Source organism: Ylistrum balloti, unplaced genomic scaffold (assembly GCF_031769215.1).
Source record: "Ylistrum balloti isolate Yb309-2 unplaced genomic scaffold, AGI_CSIRO_Ybal_v1 Utg371552, whole genome shotgun sequence".
Taxonomy (NCBI): Eukaryota; Metazoa; Mollusca; class Bivalvia; order Pectinida; family Pectinidae; genus Ylistrum; species Ylistrum balloti.
The window spans coordinates 371,326-390,004 of record NW_026782798.1 but is presented as its reverse complement, the minus strand read 5'-3'; the positions used below and the strand labels follow the sequence as shown (position 1 = coordinate 390,004).

Here is an 18,679-nt window from a genome sequence, read left to right as displayed (position 1 = left end):
AGAAGGTAGAGCAGGGATACATATTTTACTGGACAGAGTTGTGATCGACGGGAAAAGGTAGGAGTGTCACGACATCACTGAAACGTTCACGCTGGTAAGTTTCCTACATCTTTCAGCATATATAGACGACGATGAAATAAAAAAAAACTTCTATACACCGGGGTTGATTTAGTTTCCCCCGATTAAGCGGCGTTTCTACAAAGGTACGAATGTTGCGGACGGTACGTGCTATGCACGTGTGAAGTTACCCCCTACTCTTAAGCCATTGCCATACACAATGAAGTTTGGTAATGATGAGTATCACCGTGTGATACATGACAACCAAATGAAGGTGTGCTCGCTTTGCTGTTCAGATGAACACTTGTTCAAAGATTGCCCCAAGTTTGTTTTACTTGTGGAGGTCAGGGACACTTCCGTAAAACATGTAAAACAGCCATGTGTGCACTGCGGCGACGTCATGTACGCTTGTGATTGTGCGCGTGCAATTAGGTGTGTCGATACACTACGTGACCGATGTGGAAGGTATGACTGCATGTGTTTTGACACGGGCTGCAATCATAATGACCGTGAATCTGTTAGTGACATAGAGTCAAACGAGAGTCTTACTAAGGAAGATACGCAAGATGGCCCAGGTTGCGATCATGCTGATGAGGATATTTCGGAGGCTGAGTGTAATGATGCTGATGTGATATATATGGAGGAAACTGATACTGTCATCAAAGTGTCCGGCAATATTACGAAAGATTTTAGTGAAGATGATTTGGTGAGTCATGATTATCCGGAATGCCAAGAGGTAAAAGTCCTGGCTTGGACGGACTTACTGTTTAATTTTATTGTCACTTTTTGATTAATTGAAAAGCATTTTCTCGTGTTGTTCTAAGTATCTGGGATGACATAGAAATTAACCAGAAGTATGTGAAAATGGGTTATAAATCTTGGTAAAAAAAGAGGGGCGATATGTCTATGTTGAAAAATTGGAGACCGGTCAGTCTCCTTAATGTGGATTACAAGATCATAACACGAGTAATGTCCGAGAGACTTAAAGCGGTTTTACCGTCAATTGTTTCAGAATATCAATCTTGTGTTATGGGTTGGGGTATTTCAAACACCGTATTTAGTGTGCGGGACATTATATTATTTCTCAGGATAATTTTGAAGGGTATATCCTCAAAATTTACCAGGAAAAAGCTTTTGACCGTGTTAGCCATAATTATTTATTTAAAGTTTTGGAGAAATTTGGTTTTGTAAAACCTTTGTTGATTGGATTAAATTTTTTTACACTAAAATTTCTAGTTCTGTAAAATATAACGGTAATATGACCTGGTTTTTCCCGGTAAAAAACTCAGTCTGTCAGGGGTGTCCAATATCGGCGATGCTCTATGTTTTAGGAGTGGAACCTCTGGGTAGAACGATTTTAAAATCTCCAATAATCCTTGGTATTAATGTTCCCCGACTTTGAGTCAAAAGTGTATAAATATGCGGATGACACTATTTTGATCCTTGGCAATAAAGAGTCGATAACACATGTTTTTTAACCTATAAGAAGCTTATAATGTAGTAAGGGTTCGGGTGCTAAAGTTAAAGAAAAAACAGAACTTTTATGTGTTGGTAAAGGCATTGTAACAAATGAAGAGGTCGAAAATTTGTGTATAAAAGTATGTGAAAGAGTTATTTGTTTTCTAGGTGTTCATGTCGGTGTTGATCTAAATATGTGTAATGAGAAGAACTGGGTCAGTAAAGTTAGTTCTATAAAAAATATTTTAAGGTTATGCTCGCAAACGGAAAGCAAACTCTTCAAGAAAGAGCTACTGTAATCAGTTCTCTTTTGATGTCTAGATGTTGGTACTGTCTTACCTCCCAAACTATGCCTCTGGCAGTTATTACTGAGGTGAAGAAGTTGTGTATAGATTTTTTTTTTCAATAATGGTGCACACTTTGTGGCGTATGGCATTATTATCGGCGAACGTAATTGTGGAGAGTTAAACATATCTGACGTTGAATTAACAAAGAGGTCTTTTAGAATAATTTTTTTTTGTTTAAATGGTTAGTTACATCCTGTACTGCATTTTCGAAAAACGTGTTTGGACTTTTTTGACAAATACTTGTTTTAAATCTTAATGATGAAGTCATTTACTGTCAGTTTCCAGACAAGTATTTAAGGTCATTACCAACTGTTTATTAAGAAATGTTGAAGGCTTGGTATGCCTTCCAGACAGTTAATGAGGTTTATTATAGCAATAAGGATACAGTTTTCTTGTATGAACAACGGTTGTTTTTTAATTCAAAACTTGTGAACAAAGGCAAACCTATTTTCATCAATTCTTACAAGAAACTGATGCAGATTGAATTACGGATTCGACATTCTAACTAACAAAAGATCCCGGAGGGATCTTGTCGTCAAGCATTGTTTGATCTTTATTTGTACTTTGACAGTGGGGTCTTTTCTCTTCCTTCCATTATTGATTTCAATCATATGCATTTTAAAATTTTCTCATGGGAAACGGCTGTAACAAACTTCCATTGTCAAAATCCAAGATGGCCGCCTGATGATCCGTCGATGATTTCTCAAGAAATAATGATAGCAAATTATCGAAATCCCAGATGACCGCTTGTTTAAGGAACGACGGACGGACCACGGACGGACCTCAGACGAAGGACTATTTGAACAGCATGGCCTCTTTAGCTTGTCGATTTACAATGTAATGCATAATATAAAACAGCATTGTGGTATTTACATCATAGTGCAATCTACACACAGTACGAGCGGTTAAGGTATATCCGATGTGGTCTAGTGGTTAGGATTTCTGGTTTTCACCCAGACGGCCCGGGTTCAATTCCCGGCATCGGAACCTTTATTTTCACTTCTTTGCATATTATTTCGTAAAGTGGGATATCTTAAAAGGATTTGCTATACATATAACCACACAGATTCTCTTAATATTTTATTTGAATCACAAACATGTATTTATAATTACATGATATATATCGTGTCGATTTACAGTGTATACAGATATATAGGAAGCGTGTATGGTATTTACACAATAGTGCATTGTACACACAGTACAAATCGTGTTGGTATATCCGATGTGGTCTAGTGGTTAGGATTTCTGGTTTAGGCTGTGGCAGAAATTCAAAAAATGTTAACTCGTACTTCATAAACTTTGTTTTGAGTGTGGCACGATTTTGTATTTACAAAAGAAGAAATATGGTCATGTTAAATGAAGGTAGTGTTCCAATATTGCGATTCTTTAAGTTTACAGTCAAAAAATTTATCAACTATGCTTTTAATCACTATCGAAAGAAAAACAATGTTTCACTTTTCCGAAAATACTTTATTTGTGATAACAATATTGTATCTGTGATTGACGATCGTGTCTCAGTTAATTTGTAAAACTTTCGTCTGTGATAGTTATGGTTACTTTGTTATGAAACATGTGATTTTTCTTTTTACCTTTTATCTATTTTTAATACATGATTATGAAATGATTACACTGTGAGGAATCTCAAGGGCCCCAACCCTTGAGACCCTATTGCTGGGATAATAAAATTTTTATTTTTACAAGAAAAAAAAAAAAAGGATTTCTGGTTTTCACCCAGACGGCCCGGGTTCAATTCCCGGCATCGGAACCTTTGTCTTTTTAGTTCTCAAAAGTGTTTTCATTGATTTTGTATGTTGCTATATTTAAAATAGCACACTTTCCATTGACAAATAATTGATACACAGCACATACGTGTATTCAAAATTTCATAATATATGTGTGACCCTGGAATGAAAATTCGCAAAATATTATAAATAAATCGGACTATGAATTCTCTGAAAATGACGTCTCGGAATGTCACAGTAAATCTTGACTTCATCAACTCTGATATCATAATGAGATGTTGTCGAGTGATATCTTCAGTTCTTCTTACCACGGATTTTCTAACTAACAAAAGATCCCGGAGGGATCTTGGCGCCGAGCATTGTTTGGTCTTTATTTGTACTTTGAAAGTGGGGTCTTTTCCCTTTCTTTTCCATTATTGATTTTAATCATATGCATTTTTTAATTTTCTCGTAAGAAACGGCTGTAACAAACTTTCATCGTCAAAATCCAAGATGGCCGCCTGTTTGCTATTCTGCTTTCCATATTGGTTCAGAAATCAAAAGGGCACAATTCAAAACTAATGGAATCTAGAACGAAATTTGAAAAAAGATCCGTCGATGATTTCTCAAGAAATAGTGATAGCAAATTATCGAAATCCCAGATGACCGCTTGTTAAAGGACCACGGACGGACGGACCACGGACGAAGGGCGATTTGAACAGCATGGCCTCATTGGCTTGTCGATTTATCATGTAATGCATAATATAAAATAGCATGTGTGGTGTTTACATCATAGTGCGATCTACACACAGTACGAGCGGTGAACGCATATCCGATGTGGTCTAGTGGTTAGGATTTCTGGTTTTCACCCAGACGGCCCGGGTTCAATTCCCGGCATCGGAACCTTTGTCTTTTTAGTTCTCAAAAGTGTTTTCATTGATTTTGTTTGTTGCTATACCTAAAATAGCACACTTTCCATTGACAAATAATTATTTCACAACACATACATGTATATAAAATTTCATGATATATGTGGTATCCTGGAATGAAAATTCGCAAAACCTTAGCAATAATATTATAAATAAATCGGACTATGAATTCTCTGAAAATGACGTCTCGGAATGTCACAGTAAATCTTGACTTCATCAACTCTGATATCATAATGAGATGTTGTCGAGTGATATCTTCAGTTTTTCTTACTGCGAACTTAGATACATTTTCACCTTTTGAAGTATTGAATTTATTGAGTTAAACATTTTACTTTGATATTCAGTATTTTACATTGTACTTTGAAGCACGGTTTTTGTCATCAAGTTCTACATCTGACAAGATTCTTGCTAGGTCAGGGGATACATATATTTTATGGCATTGTTTAAGTGAATTATTTTTTATAAATCCGTCACCTTAAACTGATGCAGATTGAATTACGGATTCGACATTCTAACTAACAAAAGATCCCGGAGGGATCTTGTCGTCAAGCATTGTTTGATCTTATTTGTACTTTGAAAGTGGGGTCTTTTCCCTTTCTTCCATTATTGATCCTAATCATATGAAATTTTTAATGTTCTCATAAGAAACGGCTGTAACAAACTTCCGTTGTCAAAATGCAAAATGGCCGCCTGTCTGCCATTCTGCTTTCCATATTGGTTCCAAAATCAAAAGGCCACAACTCGAAACCAAGGGAATCTAGATACGAAATTTGAAAATGATCCGTCGATGATTTCTCAAGAAGTAATGATAGCAAATTATCGAAATCCCAGACGACCGCTTGTTTTAGGACGACGGGCGGGCCACGGACGGACGGACCACGGACGGACGGACCACGGACTTTTGTGGTGTTTACATCATAGTGGCATGTTCACACAATGGAGGCGTGGTATATCCGATGTGATCTAGTGGTTAGGATTTCTGGTTTTCACCCAGACGGCCCTGGTTCAATTCCCGGCATCGGAACCTTTATTTTCACTTCTTTTTATATTATTTCGTAAAGTGTTTTTTTTTCGTTGATTTGCTGTACATAAAACAAGACAGATTCCCTTAATATTTATTTTAAAACACAAGCATGTATTTAAAATTACATACTATATGTTCTGTCGATTTACAGTGTGTACAGGTATGTTGAAAGCGTGTATGGTATTTACACACAGTGTACACACATTACAAGCGGTAAAGGTATATCCGATGTGGTCTAGTGGTTAGGATTTCTGGTTTTCACCCAGACGGCCCGGGTTCAATTCCCGGCATCGGAACATATATTTTATTAGTACTCAAAAGTGTTTTCATTGATATTTTTATGTTGCTTTATCTAAAACAACACTTATGAGAACTGAAACGAACACATGAAATACCTTTCCTATACAACTGATCGATAGGATTTTCCCAGGTAATATTGCAGTCCAAATATACTCTACTAAATGCTGATACAATGTTCCTGTTGGGGAATTCTGTAATTTAGATAATAAGCCTTTCACATAGATATCATTGATATTTTGTTCTATTAATTCATACAAAGTCTTACTTTCGTAACTGTTATTCCACAAAGACCCAAATCCTAAGTTATTCAATTCTAATTGTATATATAATCCAACCATCTTTATCAACTAATCTCTGTTCATAATATGCTCTCAATATACATTTGTCTGTTTCTTTCATTTTAACTCAGTATTTCAATATTTTCATTTTCGAACAATATACATAGGAAGTCTACCTAATTCGTAATATACAAGGACGGTCGGGAGGTTGGTAGGTCGGGAGTTAGGTTGGTAGGTTGGTAGGTCGGTCGTTCCGTCGATAGGTCGGTCGGTCGGTCGGTCGGTAAGACGGTCGGTAGGTAGGTAGGTCGTTCTGTCGATAGGTCGGACGGTAGGTAGGTAGGTAGGTAGGTAGATAGGTCGGTCGGTCGGTCGGTCGGTAGGTCAGCCGGTCCTACATGTAGGTTTGTAGTTCTTTCCACTTAGAAATTTATCATATGCATTATGCTTTATTTAACATAAAATTGCCTCAAATTCACTTGTCTGGCATGAAGTCCTAATGTGAAAAAAATGATAACTTTCAATATCAACAGAGGAAGCTTCAAAAACGTTCAAAAGACTGTTAATATATACATAATGCATGACTTGTCAATTTCTGTAGCTACATAAATAACACGTGTGGTGTGACATTGATGGGATCAGCTGTTCGCGGGTTAATTATACGCACAATTCACCATGGATATACCTACTACACGCTATAGATATATCCGATGTGGTCTAGTGGTTAGGATTTCTGGTTTTCACCCAGACGGCCCGGGTTCAATTCCCGGCATCGGAACCTCTATTTTTACTTCTTTTTATATCATTTAGGATTTTTTTTTTATTGATTTTTATGTTGCTATACATAAAAAGAACACAGTTTTCCTTGGACAAAATAGTTGTTTTGAAACACTTTCATGGGTGTTAAATTACATAGTACATGTAAATATTTTGTCGATTAACAGTGTATGCTTTATATTGAAAGTTGTATGCTATTTACACAATAGCAGATTGTACATACAGTACAAACGATGAAGGTATATCCGATGTGGTCTAGTGGTTAGGATTTCTGGTTTTCACCCAGACGGCCCGGGTTCAATTCCCGGCATCGGAACATATATTTTTGTATCACTTAGTAAACTGTTTATATTGATAATTTCATGTTGCCGATTTAAGAGAACGTTAAGCTGTAGAAAGCAGTGTTTCGTTTACTTTTTGTTTTAGCTGTATGATTTTGTTTAAAATATTTTTTATATTCAATACAACAGATATTAAGGTTATTATAATAACTATTATTACAGTCTTAACGGCCCGTCAACACATTAAATGTCATTAGGGCCATAAAACAGTGAAACACACCGCGACCCAAAAAGGAAAATAACATCAAACAAACAAAGAGGTAAAAGACAAGTGCTAGAAATTTTAAATGGTTATATGTTTGATGCTTCTATTTTCAAACCTAAAGACAGGTTTTTTCACTCCTTTTGGAATTAAGTCTATGTCTTTGAATTCAGGGAAAAGTGCAACAGAATCTCAAATCAGGAAAATATACAAAACACATAGATATTCAAATTAAATCATATGAAATAAAGATCATACTAAAGAGATCAGTTGTTATGGATCTGAATGCAAAAATATATGTCCGTGTAAATCACCATTTTAACCTGTGTGGTGCTTTCTCTGTCTGTACACTATCATTATACACTTATCATACTTACTGTTTCTACATGTTCTCCCCTCGGATAACTTTTCTCGTATATAAATGACAATTATTATCAAAATGTTCATCTCCTGACACAAATATAAAATGTTGCTGCTGAAAATGAAGAGATGAAAATGAAAAGCTGCTGTGAATAGATTTGGTCATTGTTGTTGTATACCTTGTCTTAAAATAACACCTTCAATTTCATTAAATATCAAATTTATAATACTATAAGTTGTTAAAATAATTTTGATATGATTGTTTAGATATGGATATAGAGGGAGAGTGCTTGCCTCCATACATCATGTAACCGATTATTTGTTAAAGTAGAAGGGAATATCTTGTACCTTTTAACCAACATCAACTCTGCTGAAAATTGATATATCTATACATGTATATATATTTAGATCTATGTCCCTAAATACATTAAAATGGTTAATTGTCTGTTTAAACCAAGTTATTACTTAACAATTGAAATAAAGACATGTTGACCTCATGTGCTCGCAAAGAAGATATCCAACAAGTCATTTTGATGTTGGAATATAATAAAGTATTTAGTAGGATGAATAACGCCTTTCACATTCAGACTTAAATTGAGGTCATTGTAAGTACGAATAAAAAGGAAGATCAACATTTCATAGTTTATGCATATTTATTTACACCGATGGTTAGTGGCTTAGCAAAACCAGCTCTCACATCATGAAGAGCAAATCCGAATTTTCTTCCAGGCACGCCTTTAACACTTAACCAACCTTCAGTTATGGCATTTAATTTGCATAAACTGCCTTATATTGCGATAAAACATGCAGACTCTGTGTGTCAATGTTACAAAGATGACACTATTTGAAAATGAAAAACACGTGTCTTTACAGATGTGAACGTTTTACGGACGCTGTCATCGTCAGCTGATTACAATTACCCTCTATAAATTTTGTGACACAGTCCTGTATAAACACCATCTTCTTAATTCTATATAGAATAAGATATTTTTCAACTTGTTCAGTACATCTAAAACATGGCAATATAGGATACTTGTAGATATAGAGAGGGATAACTCCGGTGATACCATCTTGAAAGTAATTCCTCAACATGAAAACTACCGCCATACATCCGAAGTAATTGGCTTCCAGAAAATGTAAAGTTTCAACACATTTCAATGTATTTGGGGCGGATTTAGACAAACGTGAAGTGTCGAGGGTTTTCCTTAAGTGGGCAGTTAATTTCACTCAGAAACTTCCGGTTTTGACTTTTGAAGGTGATGACAGTCCGAGATGCCATTCAACCTACTAAATTATGCCATTTGTAGCCTTAGGCAGGTATGTTTCCATTAATCTAGACAGTTATTACTTGTATTGAACTTAAAATATTAATTCTATTAGCTTACATTCTAAGTAATAACATATCGTGATTGATTTAGATGCACGAGTCCTTTTACCCGCCTACCCGGCACATTGCGCTTACTGGCACGATTAACAGGTGCGCGCTGTCACCCAGCACAGACAGAAGACGAATGATTCCCGGAAATATCTTATTCATAAGTATTATATTTTAAATACTAAACAAGGAACAAATAGAAATTTCCCGGTTTTATTTTAATATTCGAAATTTTGGCATAAAGTTCCGCATTTAGGTCCAATATGCTGGTCTCACATGCCGATATAAAATAATTTGCTTGTCGATTTCTGTTACCCCAAATACATTGTGCCATTTACATGTATGTTATGTATACCCTGTATATAGGTACAGACAATACAAGCTTACAATGTATTATACATATCCGATGTGGTCTAGTGGTTAGGATTTCTGGTTTTCACCCAGACGGCCCGGGTTCAATTCCCGGCATCGGAACCTATTTTATTATATTATTTTATCATGTTTTTCCCTTTAAACAGTAATAATTTCGTTTTTGATTAACTCGATGAACTCAAGTACAACACATAACAAAAAATTCAGAAAATAATCTTCGATAACTAAAACTAAAGTTGTGGAATATATATGTAATGTTATGAGTGCTTGAATGAAACTTCCACCTTTCAATGTTACGTAAATATATCGGGTTTTTTTTAAATGGTCAGAATGTTAATACAATGGACAAATGTTACTTGGACTTAATGAAAATATTTCATAAGCATTTAATTCAGTAACTTTGGAAAGTTGACGGATATATATCTTTAGACAAACTATTTTCTCTTAACTGATTTTTTTATCTTATAAGTATCATATTTTAGAAAATCAACAAGGAATATATTGATTCCCTCTGTTCATCTTATTCGTAATTTCACATTGATTTTTTATCCTAAATACAGCATGTTTTGACTGCCACTTTGGAGAATTAAAGAGAGGTAACTCTGCTACGTACAAAGCCTCCACACATATCAAGAGTTACGCCTCTTCCATCATATCTCGCGTTATTAAACTCGACTTTCAGCGGAGATTGGTCAGGCAAGCAAATTTCTAAACGTTCAGAAAAAATAACACGTAATGACGCACCTAAAAAACGTGCATATCAATTTAATATATTCTGGCAATATCCAAGACAGAATTTATTAAAAAGGAAAATGGACGCTATACTGTAGTAAAGTCTGATTAAAACACAAATTTGATCTGTTGACTTTTTAATCAGATTGTCTGTGATATGGAATGTGAAATATATCAAACATATATGTGAAAATAAAAGCTGCCTATCTATAATCACCTGGACGTACACGCATCTTCCTAACTGATTTAAATCGTTCTTTGATATAGATTTGTTCTTTTTTGTATAAAAACCAAATACAAGGTATAACATTGAAAATGAGTGCTTTTTGCCTATAATAATATATAGGGCAGAAGATAAAGAGAGCTGCAAAATGCGAATTAGAATTCGTAAAATGATGCCCATCCGAAATCTAAGGACCTTGCACATTATAATCTACTGTTAATTAATATGTGTGGAGAAATGAACTTTTGTCATCATATTCTGCGGTCGTCGTTAATTATGTTCAGTATGTTGTAATAGTGCTGAAAACATTATTTGTAAGAATGACAGGTCAAAATAACACAGGAATTGAATGACCATGACAATTCTGTTACCATTTCATGAAGATTTGGGATAAACTTACATTGAACATAGCAAAAATACATACTAAACAGGCCGATTGTAATACGACTAACACACTCTTAATGTACACTTTAATACACTTCTTGGACGCGATAAAACATGAAAGTTCAAATACACTTCTTGCACGCGATAAAACATGTAAGTTCAAATACACTTCTTGCACGCGATAAAACATGTAAGTTCAAATACACTTCTTGCACGCGATAAAACATGTAAGTTCAAATACACTTCTTGCACGCGATAAAACATGTAAGTTCAAATACACTTCTTGCACGCGATAAAACATGTAAGTTCAAATACACTTCTTGCACGCGATAAAACATGAAAGTTCAAATACACTTCTTGGACGCGATAAAACATGAAAGTTCAAATACACTTCTTGGACGCGATAAAACATGTAAGTTCAAATACACTTCTTGGACGTGATCAAGCATGAAAGTTCAAATACACTTTTTGGACGTGATCAAACGTGTAAATTTCAATACACGTCTTGCACGTGATCAAACGTGTAAATTTCAATACACTTTTTGGACGTGATCAAACGTGTAAATTTCAATACACATCTTGCACGTGATATAACGTGTCAGTTCAAATACACTTCTTGGACGTGATCAAACGTGTAAATTTCAATACACTTCTTGGACGTGATCAAACGTGTAAATTTCAATACACTTCTTGGACGTGATCAAAGGTGTAAATTTCAATACACTTCTTGGACGTGATCAAACGTGTAAATTTCAATACACTTCTTGGACGTGATCAAACATGAAAGTTCAAATACACTTCTTGGTCGTGATCAAGCATGAAAGTTCAAATACACTTCTTGGACGTGATAGAATGTGTGAGTTTCAATACACTTCTTGGACGTGATAAAACGTGTAAGTTCAAATACACTTATTAGACGTGATAAAACGTGCAAGTTCAAATACACTTCTTGGACGTGATAAAACGTGTAAGTTCAAATACACTTCTTAGACGTGATAAAACGTGTAAGTTCAAATGCACTTCTTGCACGTGATATAACGTGTAAGTTTAAATACATCTCTTGCTCGTGATAGAACGTGTAAGTTCAAATACACTTCTTAGACGTGATCAAACGTGCAAGTTCAAATACATTTCTTGGACGTGATCAAATGTGTAAGTTCAAATACACTTCTTGGACGTGATATAACGTGTCAGTTCAAATACACTTCTTGGACGTGATAAAATGTGTGAGTTTCAATACACGTCTTGCACGTGATCAAACGTGTAAATTTCAATACACTTCTTGGACGTGATCAAACGAGTAAATTTCAATACACTTCCTGGACGTGATCAAACGTGTAAATTTCAATACACTTTTTGGACGTGATCAAACGTGTAAATTTCAATACACGTCTTGCACGTGATATAACGTGTCAGTTCAAATACACTTCTTGGACGTGATCAAACGTGTAAATTTCAATACACTTCTTGGACGTGATCAAACGTGTAAATTTCAACACACTTCTTGGACGTGATCAAACGTGTAAATTTCAATACACTTCTTGGACGTGATCAAACGTGTAAATTTCAATACACTTCTTGGACGTGATCAAACATGAAAGTTCAAATACACTTCTTGGTCGTGATCAAGCATGAAAGTTCAAATACACTTCTTGGACGTGATAAAATGTGTGAGTTTCAATACACTTATTAGACGTGATAAAACGTGCAAGTTCAAATACACTTCTTGGACGTGATAAAACGTGTAAGTTCAAATACACTTCTTAGACGTGATAAAACGTGTAAGTTCAAATGCACTTCTTGCACGTGATATAACGTGTAAGTTTAAATACATCTCTTGCTCGTGATAGAACGTGTAAGTTCAAATACACTTCTTAGACGTGATCAAACGTGCAAGTTCAAATACATTTCTTGGACGTGATCAAATGTGTAAGTTCAAATACACTTCTTGGACGTGATATAACGTGTCAGTTCAAATACACTTCTTGGACGTGATAAAATGTGTGAGTTTCAATACACGTCTTGCACGTGATCAAACGTGTAAATTTCAATACACTTCTTGGACGTGATCAAACGAGTAAATTTCAATACACTTCCTGGACGTGATCAAACGTGTAAATTTCAATACACTTTTTGGACGTGATCAAACGTGTAAATTTCAATACACGTCTTGCACGTGATATAACGTGTCAGTTCAAATACACTTCTTGGACGTGATCAAACGTGTAAATTTCAATACACTTCTTGGACGTGATCAAACGTGTAAATTTCAATACACTTCTTGGACGTGATCAAACGTGTAAATTTCAATACACTTCTTGGACGTGATCAAACGTGTAAATTTCAATACACTTCTTGGACGTGATCAAACATGAAAGTTCAAATACACTTCTTGGTCGTGATCAAGCATGAAAGTTCAAATACACTTCTTGGACGTGATAAAATGTGTGAGTTTCAATACACTTCTTGGACGTGATAAAACGTGTAAGTTCAAATACACTTATTAGACGTGATAAAACGTGCAAGTTCAAATACATTTCTTGGACGTGATCAAATGTGTAAGTTCAAATACATTTCTTGGACGTGATATAACGTGTCAGTTCAAATACACTTCTTGGACGTGATAAAATGTGTGAGTTTCAATACACGTCTTGCACGTGATCAAACGTGTAAATTTCAATACACTTCTTGGACGTGATCAAACGAGTAAATTTCAATACACTTCCTGGACGTGATCAAACGTGTAAATTTCAATACACTTCTTGGACGTGATCAAACGTGTAAATTTCAATACACTTCTTGGACGTGATCAAACGTATAAATTTCAATACACTTCTTGGACGTGATCAAACATGTAAATTTCAATACCCTTCTTGGACGTGATCAAACGTGTAAGTTTAAATACACTTCTTGGAAGTGATCAAACGCGTAAGTTCAAATGCACTTCTTGCACGTGATATAACGTGTAAGTTTAAATACATCTCTTGCTCGTGATAGAACGTGTAAGTTCAAATACACTTCTTAGACGTGATCAAACGTGCAAGTTCAAATACATTTCTTGGACGTGATCAAATGTGTAAGTTCAAATACACTTCTTGGACGTGATATAACGTGTCAGTTCAAATACACTTCTTGGACGTGATAAAATGTGTGAGTTTCAATACACGTCTTGCACGTGATCAAACGTGTAAATTTCAATACACTTCTTGGACGTGATCAAACGAGTAAATTTCAATACACTTCCTGGACGTGATCAAACGTGTAAATTTCAATACACTTTTTGGACGTGATCAAACGTGTAAATTTCAATACACGTCTTGCACGTGATATAACGTGTCAGTTCAAATACACTTCTTGGACGTGATCAAACGTGTAAATTTCAATACACTTCTTGGACGTGATCAAACGTGTAAATTTCAATACACTTCTTGGACGTGATCAAACGTGTAAATTTCAATACACTTCTTGGACGTGATCAAACGTGTAAATTTCAATACACTTCTTGGACGTGATCAAACATGTAAGTTCAAATACACTTCTTGCACGCGATAAAACATGAAAGTTCAAATACACTTCTTGGACGCGATAAAACATGAAAGTTCAAATACACTTCTTGGACGCGATAAAACATGTAAGTTCAAATACACTTCTTGGACGTGATCAAGCATGAAAGTTCAAATACACTTTTTGGACGTGATCAAACGTGTAAATTTCAATACACGTCTTGCACGTGATCAAACGTGTAAATTTCAATACACTTTTTGGACGTGATCAAACGTGTAAATTTCAATACACATCTTGCACGTGATATAACGTGTCAGTTCAAATACACTTCTTGGACGTGATCAAACGTGTAAATTTCAATACACTTCTTGGACGTGATCAAACGTGTAAATTTCAATACACTTCTTGGACGTGATCAAAGGTGTAAATTTCAATACACTTCTTGGACGTGATCAAACGTGTAAATTTCAATACACTTCTTGGACGTGATCAAACATGAAAGTTCAAATACACTTCTTGGTCGTGATCAAGCATGAAAGTTCAAATACACTTCTTGGACGTGATAGAATGTGTGAGTTTCAATACACTTCTTGGACGTGATAAAACGTGTAAGTTCAAATACACTTATTAGACGTGATAAAACGTGCAAGTTCAAATACACTTCTTGGACGTGATAAAACGTGTAAGTTCAAATACACTTCTTAGACGTGATAAAACGTGTAAGTTCAAATGCACTTCTTGCACGTGATATAACGTGTAAGTTTAAATACATCTCTTGCTCGTGATAGAACGTGTAAGTTCAAATACACTTCTTAGACGTGATCAAACGTGCAAGTTCAAATACATTTCTTGGACGTGATCAAATGTGTAAGTTCAAATACACTTCTTGGACGTGATATAACGTGTCAGTTCAAATACACTTCTTGGACGTGATAAAATGTGTGAGTTTCAATACACGTCTTGCACGTGATCAAACGTGTAAATTTCAATACACTTCTTGGACGTGATCAAACGAGTAAATTTCAATACACTTCCTGGACGTGATCAAACGTGTAAATTTCAATACACTTTTTGGACGTGATCAAACGTGTAAATTTCAATACACGTCTTGCACGTGATATAACGTGTCAGTTCAAATACACTTCTTGGACGTGATCAAACGTGTAAATTTCAATACACTTCTTGGACGTGATCAAACGTGTAAATTTCAATACACTTCTTGGACGTGATCAAACGTGTAAATTTCAATACACTTCTTGGACGTGATCAAACGTGTAAATTTCAATACACTTCTTGGACGTGATCAAACATGAAAGTTCAAATACACTTCTTGGTCGTGATCAAGCATGAAAGTTCAAATACACTTCTTGGACGTGATAAAATGTGTGAGTTTCAATACACTTATTAGACGTGATAAAACGTGCAAGTTCAAATACACTTCTTGGACGTGATAAAACGTGTAAGTTCAAATACACTTCTTAGACGTGATAAAACGTGTAAGTTCAAATGCACTTCTTGCACGTGATATAACGTGTAAGTTTAAATACATCTCTTGCTCGTGATAGAACGTGTAAGTTCAAATACACTTCTTAGACGTGATCAAACGTGCAAGTTCAAATACATTTCTTGGACGTGATCAAATGTGTAAGTTCAAATACACTTCTTGGACGTGATATAACGTGTCAGTTCAAATACACTTCTTGGACGTGATAAAATGTGTGAGTTTCAATACACGTCTTGCACGTGATCAAACGTGTAAATTTCAATACACTTCTTGGACGTGATCAAACGAGTAAATTTCAATACACTTCCTGGACGTGATCAAACGTGTAAATTTCAATACACTTTTTGGACGTGATCAAACGTGTAAATTTCAATACACGTCTTGCACGTGATATAACGTGTCAGTTCAAATACACTTCTTGGACGTGATCAAACGTGTAAATTTCAATACACTTCTTGGACGTGATCAAACGTGTAAATTTCAATACACTTCTTGGACGTGATCAAACGTGTAAATTTCAATACACTTCTTGGACGTGATCAAACGTGTAAATTTCAATACACTTCTTGGACGTGATCAAACATGAAAGTTCAAATACACTTCTTGGTCGTGATCAAGCATGAAAGTTCAAATACACTTCTTGGACGTGATAAAATGTGTGAGTTTCAATACACTTCTTGGACGTGATAAAACGTGTAAGTTCAAATACACTTATTAGACGTGATAAAACGTGCAAGTTCAAATACATTTCTTGGACGTGATCAAATGTGTAAGTTCAAATACATTTCTTGGACGTGATATAACGTGTCAGTTCAAATACACTTCTTGGACGTGATAAAATGTGTGAGTTTCAATACACGTCTTGCACGTGATCAAACGTGTAAATTTCAATACACTTCTTGGACGTGATCAAACGAGTAAATTTCAATACACTTCCTGGACGTGATCAAACGTGTAAATTTCAATACACTTCTTGGACGTGATCAAACGTGTAAATTTCAATACACTTCTTGGACGTGATCAAACGTATAAATTTCAATACACTTCTTGGACGTGATCAAACATGTAAATTTCAATACCCTTCTTGGACGTGATCAAACGTGTAAGTTTAAATACACTTCTTGGAAGTGATCAAACGCGTAAGTTCAAATGCACTTCTTGCACGTGATATAACGTGTAAGTTTAAATACATCTCTTGCTCGTGATAGAACGTGTAAGTTCAAATACACTTCTTAGACGTGATCAAACGTGCAAGTTCAAATACATTTCTTGGACGTGATCAAATGTGTAAGTTCAAATACACTTCTTGGACGTGATATAACGTGTCAGTTCAAATACACTTCTTGGACGTGATAAAATGTGTGAGTTTCAATACACGTCTTGCACGTGATCAAACGTGTAAATTTCAATACACTTCTTGGACGTGATCAAACGAGTAAATTTCAATACACTTCCTGGACGTGATCAAACGTGTAAATTTCAATACACTTTTTGGACGTGATCAAACGTGTAAATTTCAATACACGTCTTGCACGTGATATAACGTGTCAGTTCAAATACACTTCTTGGACGTGATCAAACGTGTAAATTTCAATACACTTCTTGGACGTGATCAAACGTGTAAATTTCAATACACTTCTTGGACGTGATCAAACGTGTAAATTTCAATACACTTCTTGGACGTGATCAAACGTGTAAATTTCAATACACTTCTTGGACGTGATCAAACATGAAAGTTCAAATACACTTCTTGGTCGTGATCAAGCATGAAAGTTCAAATACACTTCTTGGACGTGATAAAATGTGTGAGTTTCAATACACTTATTAGACGTGATAAAACGTGCAAGTTCAAATACACTTCTTGGACGTGATAAAACGTGTAAGTTCAAATACACTTCTTAGACGTGATAAAACGTGTAAGTTCAAATGCACTTCTTGCACGTGATATAACGTGTAAGTTTAAATACATCTCTTGCTCGTGATAGAACGTGTAAGTTCAAATACACTTCTTAGACGTGATCAAACGTGCAAGTTCAAATACATTTCTTGGACGTGATCAAATGTGTAAGTTCAAATACACTTCTTGGACGTGATATAACGTGTCAGTTCAAATACACTTCTTGGACGTGATAAAATGTGTGAGTTTCAATACACGTCTTGCACGTGATCAAACGTGTAAATTTCAATACACTTCTTGGACGTGATCAAACGAGTAAATTTCAATACACTTCCTGGACGTGATCAAACGTGTAAATTTCAATACACTTTTTGGACGTGATCAAACGTGTAAATTTCAATACACGTCTTGCACGTGATATAACGTGTCAGTTCAAATACACTTCTTGGACGTGATCAAACGTGTAAATTTCAATACACTTCTTGGACGTGATCAAACGTGTAAATTTCAATACACTTCTTGGACGTGATCAAACGTGTAAATTTCAATACACTTCTTGGACGTGATCAAACGTGTAAATTTCAATACACTTCTTGGACGTGATCAAACATGAAAGTTCAAATACACTTCTTGGTCGTGATCAAGCATGAAAGTTCAAATACACTTCTTGGACGTGATAAAATGTGTGAGTTTCAATACACTTCTTGGACGTGATAAAACGTGTAAGTTCAAATACACTTATTAGACGTGATAAAACGTGCAAGTTCAAATACATTTCTTGGACGTGATCAAATGTGTAAGTTCAAATACATTTCTTGGACGTGATATAACGTGTCAGTTCAAATACACTTCTTGGACGTGATAAAATGTGTGAGTTTCAATACACGTCTTGCA

General features: G+C 35.3%; 7 non-coding genes across 7 annotated transcripts; all 7 read left to right on the top strand.

Annotated features, from left to right (window-relative positions):
* The first annotated feature begins 2,777 nt into the window (after positions 1-2,777).
* Positions 2,778-2,849, top strand: Trnae-uuc (transfer RNA glutamic acid (anticodon UUC)). Its single transcript has one exon. It is a non-coding gene; the product is annotated as a tRNA-Glu (tRNA).
* A 1,565-nt stretch (positions 2,850-4,414) lies between these two features.
* Trnae-uuc (transfer RNA glutamic acid (anticodon UUC)) lies at positions 4,415-4,486 on the top strand. The gene has a single exon. It is a non-coding gene; the product is annotated as a tRNA-Glu (tRNA).
* A 978-nt stretch (positions 4,487-5,464) lies between these two features.
* On the top strand, positions 5,465-5,536 carry Trnae-uuc (transfer RNA glutamic acid (anticodon UUC)). The gene has a single exon. It is a non-coding gene; the product is annotated as a tRNA-Glu (tRNA).
* A 224-nt stretch (positions 5,537-5,760) lies between these two features.
* On the top strand, positions 5,761-5,832 carry Trnae-uuc (transfer RNA glutamic acid (anticodon UUC)). The gene has a single exon. It is a non-coding gene; the product is annotated as a tRNA-Glu (tRNA).
* A 988-nt stretch (positions 5,833-6,820) lies between these two features.
* On the top strand, positions 6,821-6,892 carry Trnae-uuc (transfer RNA glutamic acid (anticodon UUC)). The gene has a single exon. It is a non-coding gene; the product is annotated as a tRNA-Glu (tRNA).
* Positions 6,893-7,135: 243 nt separating this feature from the next.
* Positions 7,136-7,207, top strand: Trnae-uuc (transfer RNA glutamic acid (anticodon UUC)). Its single transcript has one exon. It is a non-coding gene; the product is annotated as a tRNA-Glu (tRNA).
* A 2,364-nt stretch (positions 7,208-9,571) lies between these two features.
* Positions 9,572-9,643, top strand: Trnae-uuc (transfer RNA glutamic acid (anticodon UUC)). Its single transcript has one exon. It is a non-coding gene; the product is annotated as a tRNA-Glu (tRNA).
* Positions 9,644-18,679: the final 9,036 nt, after the last annotated feature.